Source organism: Lynx canadensis, chromosome E1 (genome assembly GCF_007474595.2).
Source record: "Lynx canadensis isolate LIC74 chromosome E1, mLynCan4.pri.v2, whole genome shotgun sequence".
Taxonomy (NCBI): Eukaryota; Metazoa; Chordata; class Mammalia; order Carnivora; family Felidae; genus Lynx; species Lynx canadensis.
In genome coordinates, this window is record NC_044316.2 from 33,842,458 (window position 1) to 33,860,435 (window position 17,978).

The following is a 17,978-nucleotide window of genomic DNA, read 5'->3' on the forward strand; positions in this document are numbered from 1 at the left end:
AAAAAGTAGTGTTGCTCAAACAGTGACTTTAAAGATAGGGGTTCCTTATGATAAAATGCTGTAGGGTCTTAGAATTCTTGTGGTTGCCTTTAAAAGCAATCACATTTAGGGCACCTGGGTGGCTCGGTCGGTTGGGCAGCCGACTTCGGCTCAGGTCATGATCTCGTGGTCTGTGAGTTCGAGCCCCGCGACAGGCTCTGTGCTGACAGCTCAGAGCCTGGAGCCTGTTTCAGATTCTGTGTCTCCCTCTCTCTGACCCTCCCCCGTTCATGCTCTGTCTCTCTCTGTCTCAAAAATAAATAAACAGTAAAAAAAATAATAAAATAAAGAAATAAATAAAAAGGAAAAAAAGAAGGCAAAATAAAATCTAATGTGTTTTTAAAAAATAAATAAATAAATAAATAAAAGCAATCACATTTATAAATACAGAGAGAAAAACAGAAAAGCATGGACTTTGGAGTGAGATAAACCTCATTCTGAAATCCAATTTCTCAACAATGAGCCATGTGACCTCAGTTAAATTATTTACCTGAGTTCCAAGATATCATCTACAAGAATAGACTAATGGTACATATTTCATGCAGTTGTTATGTGCTAAATGGGATAACATGTGTGTAATTAAATGGGGGAGAACAGCAAGTTTAAAACCATTTAAATAAATGGAGTCTTACCTGGAGATAAGAATCTTGAGCTGGCAGGAATCTAAGTGAAGAGTGGCCTGGCTTAGCCAGCAACCTCATAGTAGTGGCCAACAGAGATAAAAAAAATAAGGAATTTTAATAGTAAATTTGAAATGACTGACATTGATGTGATATAACTCCTTCTCTCCTCAACCTTCAGTAAAGTCTTCTGCCTTTCTTGCCCCAGAAAGGCCCTTTGTAACTGGAGGGTGGGGAGGAGTCTGTGGAGGGAACTGTCCAACATCCAGGTTGGTATGGTGCTTAACAGTCAACAAGAATGATCCAACCAACACTTACTTTCAGCAGAAAAATGAGCTCAGAGCCAGAGCAGACTATGAGAACTTAAGCCTTCAGGAAATTTTCATAAGTTTGGGGGAGGGCTTTGGATGTTCCATACTTCATGGAATAGCATTTTGAATCAATTGTATCTAGATCTTAAAAGATCTGGAAGAGTCAGCTGACTGCGTTACATGTGAAATGCCTTGACATTATAAACCCATGATAAAATATTGTTTTCTTTCCCTTCAAAGACACTATTGACAGATTATGTCTCTTGAAAAGCTTGTTCCACTCTAACCACTGGCAACTTAGAATAAATGAAAAACAAAGGAATAGGTGGACAATTATCTCAAAGAAAAACACTGTCTGTTCCACCTGGGTGCACATGTCCAGCAAATGAAAGAACACAATAGTTGGTCCATCAATTTCCAGTAACACAACATTTTTTTTAAAGGCACTTGGAAACCCAGATGCCTCTCAAATAGCTGAGCTGCAGCCTTATATGAGTCCTTTTGCCATAACTGCTTGGAAACAAGTAAAGTGCTTAGTTAACTAAGGGCAGAAAAGGAAAGACAAAAAATAAAAATACTCATTTCTTTGAGAAATAGTTCACTCAATCCTCTGGAAATCCTAAAGCTACTCTACTGGGACTGAAATTACTCAAATCATGTGATGACGTGAAGCCTGCTGGTGCACTGCTTGGGGACCTGTGGATTGCGAGGGCCTCTTGCCACCATGTCTAGAGTGAGAAGGTCCCTACACAACCTTCTGTGCCCTTAGATGTCACCAGTGACATCTGGCTCCACTCTGGAGATGAAAGTGAGAAAACACTTCTCAGCAGTCCACTTCCTCCTCTGACCACCACCAATGACACCAACAACAACAATCCTGAGCTTCCAAATGATGGGAGAAAGGTCAAGAAAAGAGAGATTTTCCTTCCCTATCCATATGAGCTGGACAGTATAGTCTTGCTCCTAAGAAGGTCTCCAAGTCAACTTCTCCCTTCTCATAGCCCCATCCTCTTCATTCCATTATGCAACTCTACAAATTTTATTGATTGAGCACTTTCTATGTTCCAGGAACTGTGCTAGAATAATAGGGATCAATGGCAATCAAAAAATAAGACACATGGGGCGCCTGGGTGGCTCAGTCAGTTAAGCATCTGACTTTGGCTCAGATCATGATCTCCAAATTTGTGAGTTCAAGCCCCACATCAGGCTCTGTGCTGACAGCTCAGAGCCTGGAGCCTGCTTCAGATTCTCTGACTCCCTCTCTCTCTTCCCCTCTCCTACTCATGCTCTGTCTCTCTCAAAAATAAACACTAAAAAAAAAAAAAAGACACTCTCCCTAATGTCATGGAATTTAACTAAGAGAAAAATGAAAAACATCTTGATGTGGGAGGTCCCCACCGTGCTGTGAATTGGGATTCATTTTATTAGCTATATCATTGCCGGTAAAACATGTCAACCTTAAATTAGCCAGTTCTTTTACTAGCAAAATGAGTTTATTCAGGAATAACACAGGAATTGCAATTTGGGGCAAGCAAACTATGGAGAACCCACAGGCAAGTCTGAAGAGACCAGTGGAAGGCCAGCTTTTATTAGGTTTTAGGAGGAAATTGATTGTTCTGAACAAAAGTTTATTGGAGAAGGACAAACGTTTGAGGTAGAGGAGGTTTTCTGATTGGCTGCCAGTGGTGGTCAGTGCATTGTTGCTGGGGCAGGAAGGGTCTTCCTTCTTTTTCTAAAAGCAGGATTTGAAATTCCTATGTGAAAAATGTCCTCTCTTGTCAAAATAATCTTATCTTCCTTCTGCTGCTCACAGAGGCTGCCATGAATGGGATGTGCATGAGAGCTCCCCCTTCAGGACTTCTCGATTCTGGTTTTGTTTGTTTGTTTATTTGTTTGGGAGGCTTTTGTTTTTGTTTTTGTTTTTTTTGTTCTTTGTGGGGTTTTTTTTTTTTTGTTTTTTTTTGACAGGAAGTAGGATTTCTTGGTGGGCATGAATAGGGAGAGGCAGTGACGAGGTTCTCATGAATGCAGAGTCTGCCATTTGTCCAAGGAGCCATGATTAGGGACGTATTTGACCCCACAGTCATCTGGGATGAGTCACTTTTCAACCACCATATCTTCAAATTCGCCCACATTACACTTAGTAAAGCCCCTGGCACAAGAACAGACACTCAGATCAATGGAACAGAATAGAGAACCCAGAAATGGACCCACAAACGTATGGCCAACTAATCTTTGACAAAGCAGGAAAGAATATCCCATAGAATAAAGACAGTCTCTTCAGCAAGTGGTGCTGGGAAAAGTGGACAGCAACATGCAGAAGAATGAACCTGGACCACTTTCTTTCACCATACACAAAAATAAACTCTAAATGGATAAAAGACCTAAATGTAAGACAGGAAAACATCAAAATCCTCAAGGAGACAGCAGGCAGAAACCTCTTTGACCTTAGCAACAGCAACTTCTTACTCAACACATCTCCAGAGGCAAGGGAAACAAAAGCAAAAATGAACTATTGGGACCTCATCAGGATAAAAAACTTCTGCACAGCAAAGGAAACAATCAGCAAAACTAAAAGGCAACCAACAGAATGGGAGAAGATATTTGCAAATGACATATCAGATAAAGGGTTAGTATCCAAAATCAAGAAAGAACTTATCAAACCCAACACCCCAAAAACAAATAATGCAGTAAAGAAATGGGCAGAAGACATGAATAGACACTTCTCCAAAGAAGACATCCAGATGGTCAGCCGACACATGAAAAAATGTTCAACATCACTCATGATCAGGGAAATACAAATCAAAACCACAATGAGATACCCCCCTCACACCTGTCAGAATGGCTAATATTAACAACGTAGGCAACAACAGATGTTGGCGAGGATGCGGAGAAAGAGGATCTCCTTTGCACTGCTGGTGGGAATGCAGGCTGATGCAACCACTCTGGAAAACAGTATGGAGGCTACTCAAAAAATTAAAAATAGAACTACCTACGACCCAGCAAATGCATTACTAGGTATTTATCCAAGGGATACAGGTATGCTGTTTCTAAGGGGCACATGCACCCCCATGTTTATAGCAGCACTATCAACAATAGCCAAAATATGGAAAGAGCCCAAATGTCCATTGATGGATTAATGGATAAAGAAGATGTGTTATATATATATATATATATATATATATATATATATATATATATATCTCCATCCAATGGAGAATTACTCAGCAACAAAAAGAATGAAATCTTGCCATTTGCAACTATGTGGATGGAACTAGAGGGTATTATGCTAAGCGAAATTAGTCAGTCAGAGAAAGACAAATATCATATGACCTCACTCATATGAGTGAACATAACGGAAGGGAAGAAAAATAATATAAAAACAGGGAGGCGGACAAAACAGAAGAGACTCATAAATATGGAGAACAAACAGAAGGTTACTGGAGGGGTTGGGGGAGGGGGGAGGGGCTAAATGGGTAAGAGGCATTAAGGAATCTACTCCTGAAATCATTGTTGCATTATATGCTAACTAACTTGGATGTAAATTTTAAAAAATTAAATTAAATTTTAAAAAAAAGTAAAGTTGGAACAGCACGTGACTCTTGATCTTGGGGTCACAGAGTCGTGAGTTTGAGCCCCACGTTGGGTGTAGAGATTACTTATAAATAAGTAAATAACATTTAAAAAATCAAAAACAAACAAACAAACAAAAACTTATTAAACCCCCCTTCTTGGAAATTTGGATCTTCTGGCAACCAGGAAACTTGAACTTGGCCATATGTAGGACCTCAATCACATGCTCCTTGTTCTGCAACTTGGTTCAGATGGACATGATGACTTGGTCAATGTGGACCCTGGCCACTGTGCCCCAGGTCTTTCCAAAGGCACCACACACACCTGTCTGGAGACTAGATTGGAGAAGGCATGAGGCCAAACTTCAATGTCCACCAGAAAAAGCTGTCTCCAAGGTCCCTGAGGGCAGCCCGTACAATCAACAGGCACATACACTACCAAGGAGGCTGTTGTTTGCAGCCATTTTACTCTCTTTTAAACAAGGTTTCCTTTATTCATTTTCACAAACACATCCACTACTCTGCACACAAGACTCTTCCCATAGAACAACCACTGTACAGAACCATTTGTGGAAATGTTTTATTCCCACTCCCCTGGAAGGCAGCACAGACTTAAGCCTCCCCCTTTGGGGATGTCATACTCTCACATGCAAACAATACCAATATTTTGTGGATCTGACTAGGTGCGTCTATGAGGCATGATTGTCCTTGCTCAATGACTACTATGTAGCAGGCACAGAAGTTGTTGCATGCACATATATCGTTAATGAGTTCTCACAATAGCACTGTAAGGTGGGTACTATTATCACATTTTTAAAAATGAAATTCAGGTTCTGAATGTATGAGCAAATTTGCTAAAGATCACACAGAAAACAATTAGTGAAGGGGACTTAAAGAGAAATTAAAAAACAATCCCACTTACAATTGCATCAAAAAGAATAAAATACGCAAGAGTAAATTTAACCAAGGAGGTGAAAGACCTGTGTGCTGAAAACTATAAGGCAATGTGGAGAAGACACAAATAAAAAGAAATATATTCTGTTTTCTGGAATAGAAGAATTGATATTGTTCAGATGTCCATACTACCTAAAGCAATCTATGGATTCAAGGCAGTCTCTATCAAAATTCCAATGGCATTTTTCCTAGAAATAGTACAAATAATCTTAAAATGTGTATGGAACCATGGGGCGCCTGGGTGGCTCAGTCGGTTAAGCGGCCGACTTCGGCTCAGGTCATGATCTCGCAGTCCATGGGTTCGAGCCCCGCGTCAGGCTCTGTGCTGAAAGCACAGAGCCTGGAGCCTGTTTCAGATTCTGTGTCTCCCTCTCTCTGACCATCCCCTGTTCATACTCTGTCTCTCCCTGTCTCAAAAATAAGTAAAACGTTAAAAAAAAATTTTAAAAATGTGTATGGAACCATAGAATATCCCAAATAGTCAAAGTAATCTTGAGAAAGAACAAAACTGGAGGCATCACGTTTCCTGAGTTCAAGCTACACTGCAGAGCTGCAGTAATCGAAACAGTATGGTATTGGCATAAAATTAGACACACAGATCAATAGAACAGGATTGAGAGCCCAGAAGTAAACCCACGCAAATATGGTCAATTAATCTATAACAAAGAATCCAAGAATAGACAATGGAGAATAAACAGTCCCTTCAATAAATGATACTAGGAAAACTGGACAGCCACATGCAAAACAATGAAACTGGACCACCGTCTCCTACCACATACAAAATTAATTCTCAAAGGGTTAAAGATTTGAATGTAAGACCTGAAACCATAACATTCCTAGAAGAAAACATAGGTGATAAACTTCTTGACATTGGTCTTGGCAGTGATTTTCTGGACTTCACAAAAGCAAAGTCAACAAAAGGAAAATCAAAAAGTGGGACCACATCAAACTACAAAGCTTCTGCACAGCAAAGGAAATTATCAACAAAACGAAAAAGCAACGTATCAAATGGGAGAAAATATTTGCAAATCATATATCAGATAAGAGCTTAACATCCAAAATGTATAAAGAACTCTTACAAGGGCGCGTGGGTGGCTCAGCCGGTAAGCGTCCGACTTCAGCTCAGATCATGATCTCATGGTTTGTGAGTTCGAGACCCTCCTCGGGCTCTGTGCTAACTGCTCAGAGCCTGGAGCCTGCTTCGGATTCTGTGTCTCCCTCTCTCTCTGCTCCTCCCCCACTCACTCTCTGTCTCTCAAAAATAAGTAAACATTAAAACAAAATTAAAAAAAGAACTCTTACAACGAGAGCAAAAAAAAAAATTTTTTTATTAAAAAATAAGCAGAGAATCTGAATAGAGAGTTTTCCAAACAAGACATACAGATGGCCAACAGGTACATTAAAAGGTGCTCAACATTACTGATAATCAGGGGAATGCAAATCAAAACCACAATGAACTATCACCTTTACACCTGTCATAATGGCTATTATCAAAAAGACAAGAAACAGCAAGTGTTAGCTAGGATGCGAAGAAAAGGGAACCCTTTTGCACTGTTGCTGGGAATGTAAATTGGTGCAGCCACTGTGGAAAACAATACAGAGGTTCCTCAAAAAATTAAAAATAAAACTACCACATGATCCAGCAATTCCACTTGTGGGTATTTATCCAAAGGAAATTAAAACTCCCAACTCAAAAAGATATACACACTCCCGTGTTCACTGCCGCATTATTTAGAATAGCTAAGACGTGGAAGCAACCTAAGTGTCCACTGATGGACAAATGGGAAAATAAGTGTGTGTGATCTATATACAACAGGATATTATTCAGCCATCAAAACAAAAGAAGAAGAAGAAGGAAATCCTTCCACCTGCAACAACATGGATGGGCCTTGAGGGCATTATGCTAAGTGAATAAGTCAGACCGAGAAAGACAAATACTCTATGATCTCACTTAGATATGGGATCTAAAAAAAAAAAGAAAAGAAAAGAAAGAATAAAAGAGGCAGTGGCAGGATAAGGAATGCAAAGAGCTGTTAGTAAGCTGGTGGTTGTTGTCAATAAATCTTGGTCCCAAACTACTAAAAAGTTGCCAGAACTGTGTGAGAAGTTTTCTACTGCTCTCCTCTTGGGAAGGGGCTTGGCAGGAGAGGGAGTAGGGAGAAAGGAACTCAAGGTGAGATGAAAAGCTATTGCAATTATTCCCTACACTGATGTTTACTGACAGGCACCAAAGGGGAGAAAAAATATCTCTCCAGCCCAAGGGGAAGCTATCTCAACACAACTATTCCTTATTGAGCATCTGCTATGTGCTTACTTATGGTATTACCTTTAATGGTCACAATATCTGTGAAAGTAAGGTGACATCTCTATTTTTAAATAAACTTTTAATTTTATAGTTGTTTTAGATATCTAGAAAAGTTGCAGAGATAGTGCAGAGATTTCCAGTGTATTCCTCCCACAGTTTTCCCCATTGTCAATCTCTTAACATCACCGGGGTACATTTGTCAAAACTAAGCAACTGACATTGTTAGGTTACTATTAACCAAATTCCAGACCGTATTTGGATTTCACCAATTTCCCAATTAATGTCCATGTCTGAGTCCATTCGGGCTGCTGCTATAATAAAAATACCATAGGGGTGCCCGCGTGGCTCAGTCAGTTGAGCATGCGACTCTTCTTTTTGACTCAGATCATGGGATCAAGCCCTGTATCAGGCTCTGTACTGAACATGAAGCCTGCTTGGGATTCTCTCTCTCTCTCCCCCTCTTTCTTCTCTCTCACTCATGCTCTTTCTCTCTCTAAAAAAAGAAATAAATAAAAATAAAAATGCCATAGACTAGGTGGCTTAAACAGTAGAAACTTATTTCTCACAGTTCTGGAAGTTGGAAAGTCCTAGATCAAAGTGTAGGTAGATCCAGTGTCTGGTGAGAATCCACTCTGGTTCATAGAGAGTTGTCTTCTCACTATGTCCTCAACATGTCAGAAAGGGACAGGTTGCTCCCTGGAGTCTCTTTTATACAGGTAAAAAAAAATTGTAAATATGTGAGAATCTGGAGCTGTTAACTAACCTTTTTTTTATCATATAATTTTGATATATATCATCATATTGTGTCCCTTAAACATATATGCTGTATGTCAATAATATCTCAATAAATCTGTAAAAAAAATCAATAAAACTTCTTCCTGATTACTGGGCTATTCAGAGTCCCTACTTCTTCTTGAGTCGATTATTGTAAATAATATTGTCTCAGAAAATCGTATATTCCTTAGCATCTCAAATTTGTCTCTGTGTAATGGAATTGAATATCCCACTTTAATATCAGTTACTAAATCCTCTTTCTAATTCTTCATTTTCTGTGATTATGTTTTCTCCTAATTCTTGATTTGAGTTGCTAGCAACTTGTCTAATATCTTACCAATTTTTTTAAGTCTGCCATAATTTTGGTTTGCTTTACATAAGTCTATTTTGTTTGCCAATTGTTGAATTAAATCCTGCATACAGTCATTCCTTATTGAAAAGCAAAGTATTTCAGGCTATGCATTTTCTCTGAGTACAATGCTAGTCATTCTGTAAGTTCTAATATCTAGTGCCCTTAATGTCGTTATTGTCTAATAATACTCTAATTGTACCTCTTATATTCCCCCTGACCTAAGCATTATTTAAGTGAATGCTTTGCATTTGTTATGTTTTTTTTAAATTTTTGAGTGGTTGAGTTTTTAGTTCAACTCTTTTTTTACCAATAATGCTGTCCTTAGAAAATATGACCTGTATGATTTCCCTATTTTAGAACATGAGACAGTTTTATGGCCCAGTTTTTAAACAGTCTTTTAACCCTGATGAAGGGGAGAAAGAACAATTTCGATTTACTGCAGAATTCCAGAGATCCAGCAGACTGAGGGAAGAAGCTGAAGCTGTCAAATACCACAGCAGAAGTTTTATCTCTGTGTTCATAATCTTCTGCGCCATGCTGGAGTGGCCGCCCCGAGTTGCTGGGGAGTGTCCAGTGTTTTGCCTCGTGGGGACATCTGGGCCGAGTGCCGTCTGTAAGTAGGTACCACATGGGCACAAGGCACTTAATGAGTTCTTGCAGGATTCAGATAGGACTCGAACTGCATGCAGCCCACCCTTGGGTCTAGTTGGCGTCTCTCAGAGTGAAGCAGAGTTGCTGAATTCTGAAGAAGTCTCCCCTACTCACCTTCCAGGCAAGCTTTTTTCTCTCTCTCTTTCCTTTCTTTCTTCTTTCTTTCTTTCTTTCTTTCTTTCTTCTTTCTTTTTCTTTCTTCCTTCCTTCTTTCTTTCTTTCTTTCTTTTTCTGAAGCTCAAAACAAATAGCCTATTGGCAAAGTACTCGTAGAGGTATAGGTTAATATTTCCCCTTCGGACATATACTTACCATTCAAGGATACGAAATCAAAGTCATTGAAAGGTGCGACCGTTACAGAATATGTTCTGCCTGAGAGTTTGGTTTTAGCTGAGCCTCAAGATCACATCCCACCCCTACCAGAATAGCAGATGTCCCTTAGTCACCAGAGCTCACTGTCAGTAATATCTTACATCTGAAAATAAATCCAGCTTTAGGCAGCTTGACCACATATGCGCCTCTGAAACTATGGCAACAGAAAGTCCTTTTACCTCTGAGTCCCAATTAAAAGTGTTCTGTTGGCTATAATTGGAATGTTTGGTCTCCAAAACTAGTATATCAAAGCAATCATGTAAGCCTCAAATGTCACCATCACACAAATTGATATTTCCCATGCAAGCGGCTAATGAGTGGTCAGACCAAAGAGCATGTGTGATTGAGGTTACAGAGAACAACTGGATAAATTCATTTGGGGATCTTTTTCTCTAGGCCCCATCTGACCCACCAAAGGGTGGGGAGAGAAAAGGTGGAGATTTTCAAGTCTGGGTATCCAGGAGGGTAGAGGGGCTTTTAATAGAAACCATTAAATACTTGAAGAGTAGGTTTCATGTAAAGAACGACACTTGGTGAGAAATGTATTTGATTTTACTCTACTAGAAAGCAGGCATCTGGCACTGAACCAGGACGCATCATGTTTGAGTTTCCTGCCTGGTTAAAAAAAAAAAGAGAAAAAGAATGTGGGGTGGGGGAAGGAGGAAGGAGGAAGGAGGAAGGGGGAAGGAGGAAGGAGGAAGGAGGAAGGAGGAGGAGGAAGGAGGAAGGAGGAAGAAGAAAGGAGGAAGGAGGAAGGAGGAGGAGAAAGGAGGAAGGAGGAAGGAGGAGGAGGAAGAGGAGGAAGAGTATTGATTAGTAATAAGAATGTCTTTTTTTGAACATTATACTTTCAGATTGGTTTTATCTTTGTTTCTGATTGATTCTTAGCAGTAGCATGGAACAACTCAGCTTTTAGTCTCTCCTCTGTTAAGTATGAAATGATCTATAAACAAACACTTAAAAACATGCAATTGAAATGGATCTTGTGATCCTTTTGTAATGTGAAAATCTCCTGGTAATGTAAATAATTTCACCTTCTAAAAATCTGTTCGCGAACATATTCAGTGCTGTTTAATAATGTTAAAAGACTATTTTCTGGGCCTTTATTTTCTGGGAATTAGGAGATAGATAGATAGATAGATAGATAGATAGATAGATAGATAAGATAGAGGGAGGGAGGGAGAAATTTCTTTCTTCTTGGATGATATCATAGGAATATGCAAATAACAGAAAGATCAACCGACAGTGGTTTCATCAACTCAGAAGGTAGACATTACATGTCTACAACTCACATGCTCATCCCTGGGAAATGTGCTCTTTTAGTGGACATGCCATTACCTTTCAGCTGGGGTTAGGTTAATGAAGAAGGGAGAAGAGTTATTGGGTAAGCAACGACCATATTCCCTCCCCATCTAACACATCTAGAAGGCCTGGTGCTTTTTAGAGCAATGATCATTCAGCTTTCAATTGAGGATTTCAAGTCATACACCATCTGTCACTATTTTAAATGAATTCAAGTCAAAACACTTGGGATCACGTGCTGGCCTGGCCACTAACTCTGTGACCTTGGACAACAAAGTGATTTACTTTTATTTCTTAGTAAAATGAGATAACTTAAAGCAATCATTAGAAAGACCCTGAAATTCTATGCTTCCATGCTACATCCTTAGCTGGTATATACCCAGGTTCTCTGGTATTGGTCTCCTGAACCCCGATCCCCACCCTTTATTCCTGGGAGATAGTCTTCCAAGGACCTAGGAGCATCGCTGCAGGAATCATAGTGCTTTGGAGAAATGAAAATATCCCCTTGTATCCCTTATACAGAGAAGATTGGAAAGCAGTGGTGGTTCTAAGGTGACATACCTGATCCATTTCAGCAAGGCCCCCGGACTCTGTGTGACCAGCACACCTGTGCCAGAGGTAAAATGATCTCCACTGGAAGTGAGGAAGACAGAACCAACCTCTGCCACCACCACTGCACACGGACTGCTGGGGAAGCTCCTCGAAGAGAAGTAGCAAACAGGAAGGAAATGAGAAGAGAGGATTGAGAAAAGTTTAGGGTGACATGTGAAGTCTTGCTCAGATACAAACCCTACGGCATCCACGGTGCTTTCTGTCCTCCCACTGTCTCCATCCAGGAACCTCATCCTCACATAGCTAAACCCCCTTTCCAGTGAGCTGGAGAAAAGGTGAGAGTTCTATTTGTTACATGCAAGAGGGGCCTATTACATTCTGCATCAGGAACCTGTTTTACTTACACTGTTGTGGGTGAACCCTGTTCAATCCAGAGAAGTTTCGCCCTCCACCTCTTTCAGCTCTGCCTACCCACCCTCTCACTGCATCCGATTTATCGGTGAACAGAGACTTTCCATAGCTGCCTCTGGTTAGCTGATAAATTGGGCTTTGCAATGCATCTGTGGCTTTATATCACCCACTAAATTTTTTTAGATATTTAATAAGAGAGAAAGCTGGTCTCTGCTGGAAATAATCCTCAAAGGAGTACAGCAAATAGAAGAATAAAAAAGGGCCCTTTTCCCATGCAAACTGCACACGTTAGAACCAGATCTACCAAAGTATCTGAGAGATCTCTGAAGTTTCTGGAAGGAAAGAGATTGCTCAGACCTCTAAGGACTCATTAGAGAAAAAGAAATAACAGAAACTTCATCTAGATACAAAGAATTTCTTCACTCTTTTTTGGACTACTATTTCACATCTCACACCAAAGTGAAACCACAAAAGTTTCATGAGAATCCATGTGAGAAAATAAAAATGGCACAAAGCCTGGAAGTCATAACTTCCAGTTGTAACTCAGTAAAAATGTTTCTAAATCTTTGAAACATTAGCCAAGTCAAAAGATAAATGAAAACTGGAGAGAAATGTGTAAACTGTATTACAAATAAAGACATAATTCCCTTCATATATAAAAAGCACCTGCAAAACCAATAAGAAAAAGACCAACAATCCAGCAGAAAAAAAGAAAACTGGCAAAGAATAAGAACATGACTGTTCACTGAGTAGGTAATACAAACAGAAAGCAAACATTAAAATGCTCAACTATGAGAGCTCAGTTATGCTAGGGAGGAACAGACACACTTTTCCTCCCTAAGCCCAACTCTGTCTTTCAGAAATAAATTTTGATATTCAGAGTCATTTTGTCAAAACTTATCACCCCACACGAGCCTACCTCCAAATCACACGTGAAATAGATGAGCTACAGATTGAACAAGGCAGATAATTGTCTATTTGGTGGGATTTCAGGATTGTTAATAAGGCTCCCCAAAATGATTCCCATGTTGCCCACCAATGTCTGAACTCCCACCATAGGAGACCTATTCATTTAGTTTACAGACTTCCTTGTTGAAAGCAAATAGTCATGAGAGAAACAGGCCCTGAGTCTTCTAATTATTTCTTGGTGTGAGCGGCAAAATAGCAACTTCATAACTTTGTGTTATGTTTTGCCATTTACAATATACTGTCACAACAGGATCTATCTTGTCTTATCAATCACTCTGTAGAATAAGAAAAGGGAATATGATTCCAATTTCATGGATACCTCTTCATTGATGGAGGCACACCTCAAGCGCAAGCTTTCTGATTCCTAATCCTAAACACTTTTCAGCACCCTATGCTCTATGTAGATCTGTAACGCCTTTCCTGGGATGGCATTGTGGCGGTGAGGGGGGTGGGTGGAGTGAAAGTGTAATACCATGACGTGCTGTTGTTGCTAAGAGTGAAGGGAAATGAAAGAGAAAGAGCCACCAGAGAGGAAATGGCACCACAGTCATGGTCAACCACACTAAAGACACATTCAACTCACAATTTCATTTGCCGATCTGAAAATAGACCTGGTCATTTGTAACCCCTTCTCACCTCCCAAGTATGCCATGAAAAGAAAGTAAACACCTCAATGTTTCCCAAAAAGGGATTGCTGGAAATTTCTGAACACCTGCTGATTGGAAGCATTTGAGTTTACTCATATTCTTGCCACTGTGGCCAGCCCACTCTTCATCCTGCCCACCATTTTCATCTCAATGACCACATTTTTTCATTTCTACAAGTTCTGCTTTATTCTTTTCCCACATTCTCACTTCTTTCTGTTATAACTTTGATGATTTTTTTAGTACACTCATTTCATGGTCTCCATCAAATAGCTCTGTGATTGGATGTTACTGGGTTCCATCCCTACTATGTGTTTTGCCTGATGACCCTTAGATATGGCAGATGGCTTCCTTGTGCATTTTGTAATTTGGCTTTTGAGATTATTCTAGCGGAGCTTCATCTATGGAAGCACCAAGTGGGCAGAATTAAAAATCTACCCAGCTTCCTAAGGTAGTTTTATATTTGCAACTATAGTCATTCTGAGGGTATCACCTGCACGGAACAAGTGGTATGTTCATTTTTCGGTTTGGGGGTTTCCAAGACCTTGCATGCAGTATACATTAGAACCCCAAAGTTGTGCAAGGAGTCTGTTATAAATGTATACTGTTATGAATTCTCAAGAGGAAATTAACCCTCACTCAGAACCCGGGAGACAGATAAATTCCATTGCAGTATCTCTGCCATGGAATATAATATCTAATCATTTCTCCAAGTACATAGCCTTTCAAGTACCCCAGATGTTTTCAGAGGTCTCAGTTCCAATTCCCTGCCACACAAGAGCCCAAGATCTCATCTCCCATCTCTATGTGAGCTTCGGAATCTAAAACCCTTGTTTACCAGAAACAGTAAACTCTCGCCTCTCAACATTGCTGGACCATCATCAGTCCTTGTCATTATCCCCTCTGTTTTCAGCTCCTGGGAATTTCCTCTTACTTTTTAGGCATTTGAAAGGATGTTTGTTATAATCTACTCAGCATTTCTAAGCATTTTCTAGTAGGAAGCTTTTCAGACAACTTAGTTTATTATATTATTGAAAATGGAACCACAAGTCTCTTTATATACATTATTCAATTTAATCCTCATCCTATTCCTGCAAGATAGATAATCATAGTCCCATTTCACAAGTGAGGAAATTGAGACTCACAGAAGTTAAATAATTTTCTCAAGGTCACACAACTAATCCTGACCTTGAAGATCATGTTCTTTCCCCTATTATGTCTGAAGAGCTAGCCTGTTTCCTCTACTGTGTCTGAAAGGAGCCCAGAGCTTTTGAAGAGTTTAAACTGAAGAGTCCTTTGAAAATTCTCCTTGAAGAACAGTATTTTTTTTTAAGTTTTGGCAGGGTTCCATTATTAATTATAAGGGTGAATGGTAAGCCAAAGAATTACGAAGCCTAAATGTGGCTTGATGTCACCTTTGGGGAAAACATCAAGAATCACTGACTAGGCTTGTGTTTGAACATACTGAGAATGTGAGAGAGGCAGACCTTCCCTCCCCAAGCAGTCAACCTCATTATATCCAAGGGTGGGTCAGCAGAAGGTCTGGAGGACTGGCTCTGACTGAAATATGTAGGAGAAAGTGGATCAGGAGAGGTTAATGTCCATGCTGTGGAATCATGAAACCAATGAAAACCTGGATCATTGGGTTAGAAACTGGCCCAAGGCCAAACACAAATATAGTCATAATTGGAGCCTTCCCAAGTAGAAAAAGGTTATTAGTGGAATCACATTAATCACAATGATTAATGCTGAAACCCGAGCTTTTTATTATGGAAAAGGCTAGGAAGAGTCTATTGACAGAGAGAAATAAAAAGGTTCCAGTTTTGCAGAAAATAGTGAACACAAGAAGGACAGTAAATATTCAGGATGTGATTTGAAATCAGAAACCTGGATGAGTCACACAAATCATGCTTAAAAGCCGCTTATGCAAAGAAGTTTGCCAGAAAGCAAATGTGCCTACAGATGGCCCATCAGGAGGCAGTTGGGTAGTCCCTGAGTGCTGCAAGGGCAGCCAGACTAAAGGACAGGGCGGAGGGGAGGACGGGAGGACGGGAGGAGGGGAGGATGAGCCCAGAACAGGGATCAGGGAACAGGGATCTTGCCATCCACCAGACTTCCTTAGTTCACAGCCTGCCAAAGGTTGTGCCCAGGATAGGTCATCTTGGAACCCCAGAGCCTTCACACACTTTTACTCCAGATAAGCAGGACCAAAGACACAGGGCTAACTGGGTGCAAGCTGTGAGTTTAAGAAGAAATTGCAAGGAAGAGTGATTAATCAAAATGAAAGTACATAGATCGAAGCCTCACCCTTGAATCCAAACCAAGCTAGATGAGAGGTTGGTCGGTGACTAAGAGGATGCAGAAAAATGAGGCCACTTAAAAAGGAAGGAGAAATGTGACCCCAGAAAAACCTCTAAACTGGAATTAGGTGCTCAGAAGGCTTTTGATGGTCTGACCATCACCATTGATGTGGGCCCAAACTGATAGGCTTCCCAAACTGAGAACAAACCATTAAATAATTTTTCCCTGACTTATATTTTATAGGAAAAAAAAATTCTGGAAGAAGAGAGGCAGATTGTGTGTCTTTTAAAATTAATTTATAACATGCCTGTTTCCAAAACGATCCAAAGTAAGTCATAATATTAAAGTATATGCACAAGGTAGTTACATAAAGATTCTTGGCAAAGTCTGGCTCACTCTTCATCAAACTCATTTCCTCTTCTTACTAGATATAAACTAGACCACATTTCCTCCTGTGCAAGTAGGAATGACTGAGTTCTAGCCAATAAAACATGAGCAGAAGTATGTGCACCAGTTTCAGGACTGGCCCATAAATACCTCCCTAGCCTGACCATCCATACCCTTTCTTCATCTTCCATCTACATACGAAGGACTCTGAAGCCCCAAAGTGGAATGAGCCTAAGTCCCTGATCTCTGCTTGTGGAAGAACCACCTGATGATTGGGAATACCCATTTGAACTTTACATGAGAAAGAAATTCCTCATGTGATGAGCCACTGGAACTTGGAAGATTATTTGTTACAGCAGCTAGCATTACTCAACACAGAACTTGGTAACTTGGAGAGGAATATTGGCATAACAAAAATCTAAAATACACCGCATTGGCTTAGCAATCCGGTGGCAGGCAGAGAGGAATCTGTGAGGCCCATAATACTCTATGGCAAAACATTAAAACGGTTACATGCCATAACCTGGATGGCAGATCAGGTACAATGGATAATGAGCCTGTAGCTCTAGATAAGTAGTTGAGAAAAGACCCAGATATCTTTTGGTTTTTAAATTTTTTTTTTCAACATTTATTTATTTTTTGGGACAGAGAGAGACAGAGCATGAACGGGAGAGGGGCAGAGAGAGAGGGAGACACAGAATCGGAAGCAGGCTCCAGGCTCTGAGCCATCAGCCCAGAGCCCGACGCGGGGCTCGAACTCACGGACCGCGAGATCGTGACCTGGCTGAAGTCGGACGCTTAACCGACTGCGCCACCCAGGCGCCCCTCTTTTGGTTTTTAATAAGGAGAGAGGGAGGGGGTAGAAAGAGAGATTGTACTTGGAACCTCTAGAGACTGAAAAAGCTTACCATTTCAAGACCCCAGATAGTCATAGTTTAGAACAAAAAAATGTTTAAAGAAATATGCCCCAGCAAGACCCTGCCCTAGGATAAAGCTTAGATTCAGGAGAGGCACCTTCCCACCAAAGCATATTTTTGCAGATGGCATCCAATTATGACAAGTATGTAAAGAAATAAGCCAGATCAGGGAATTTTGGCTGGAAAGGATTTGGAACACGGCTCCTGGTAATTGGGACTGCCTGGGAGGAAAGAAACAAGGTGAGAATTGATTGAGTTTTGGGGATTTTTTCCCCCAAAGAAGTGTGACTGGCCAGATTTGTGTGATCGGGTACCAGGCCAGAAAAGCTCTACAATCCCCAAGAGGGGGCATCCTCCCAAAGCCTACTTTACTTTTTTTAATATGAAATTTATTGTCAAATTCGTTTCCATACAACACCCAGTGCTCATCCCAACAGGTGCCCTCCTCAATACCCATGACCCACTTTCCCCTCCCTCCCACCCCCATCAACCCTCAGTTTGTTCTCAGTTTTTAACAGTCTCTTATGCTTTGGCTCCCTCCCTAA

General features: G+C 40.4%; 1 pseudogene; it reads right to left on the reverse strand.

Annotated features, from left to right (window-relative positions):
• Positions 1–4,925: 4,925 nt before the first annotated feature.
• LOC115501890 lies at positions 4,926–5,023 on the reverse strand (annotated as a pseudogene).
• Positions 5,024–17,978: the final 12,955 nt, after the last annotated feature.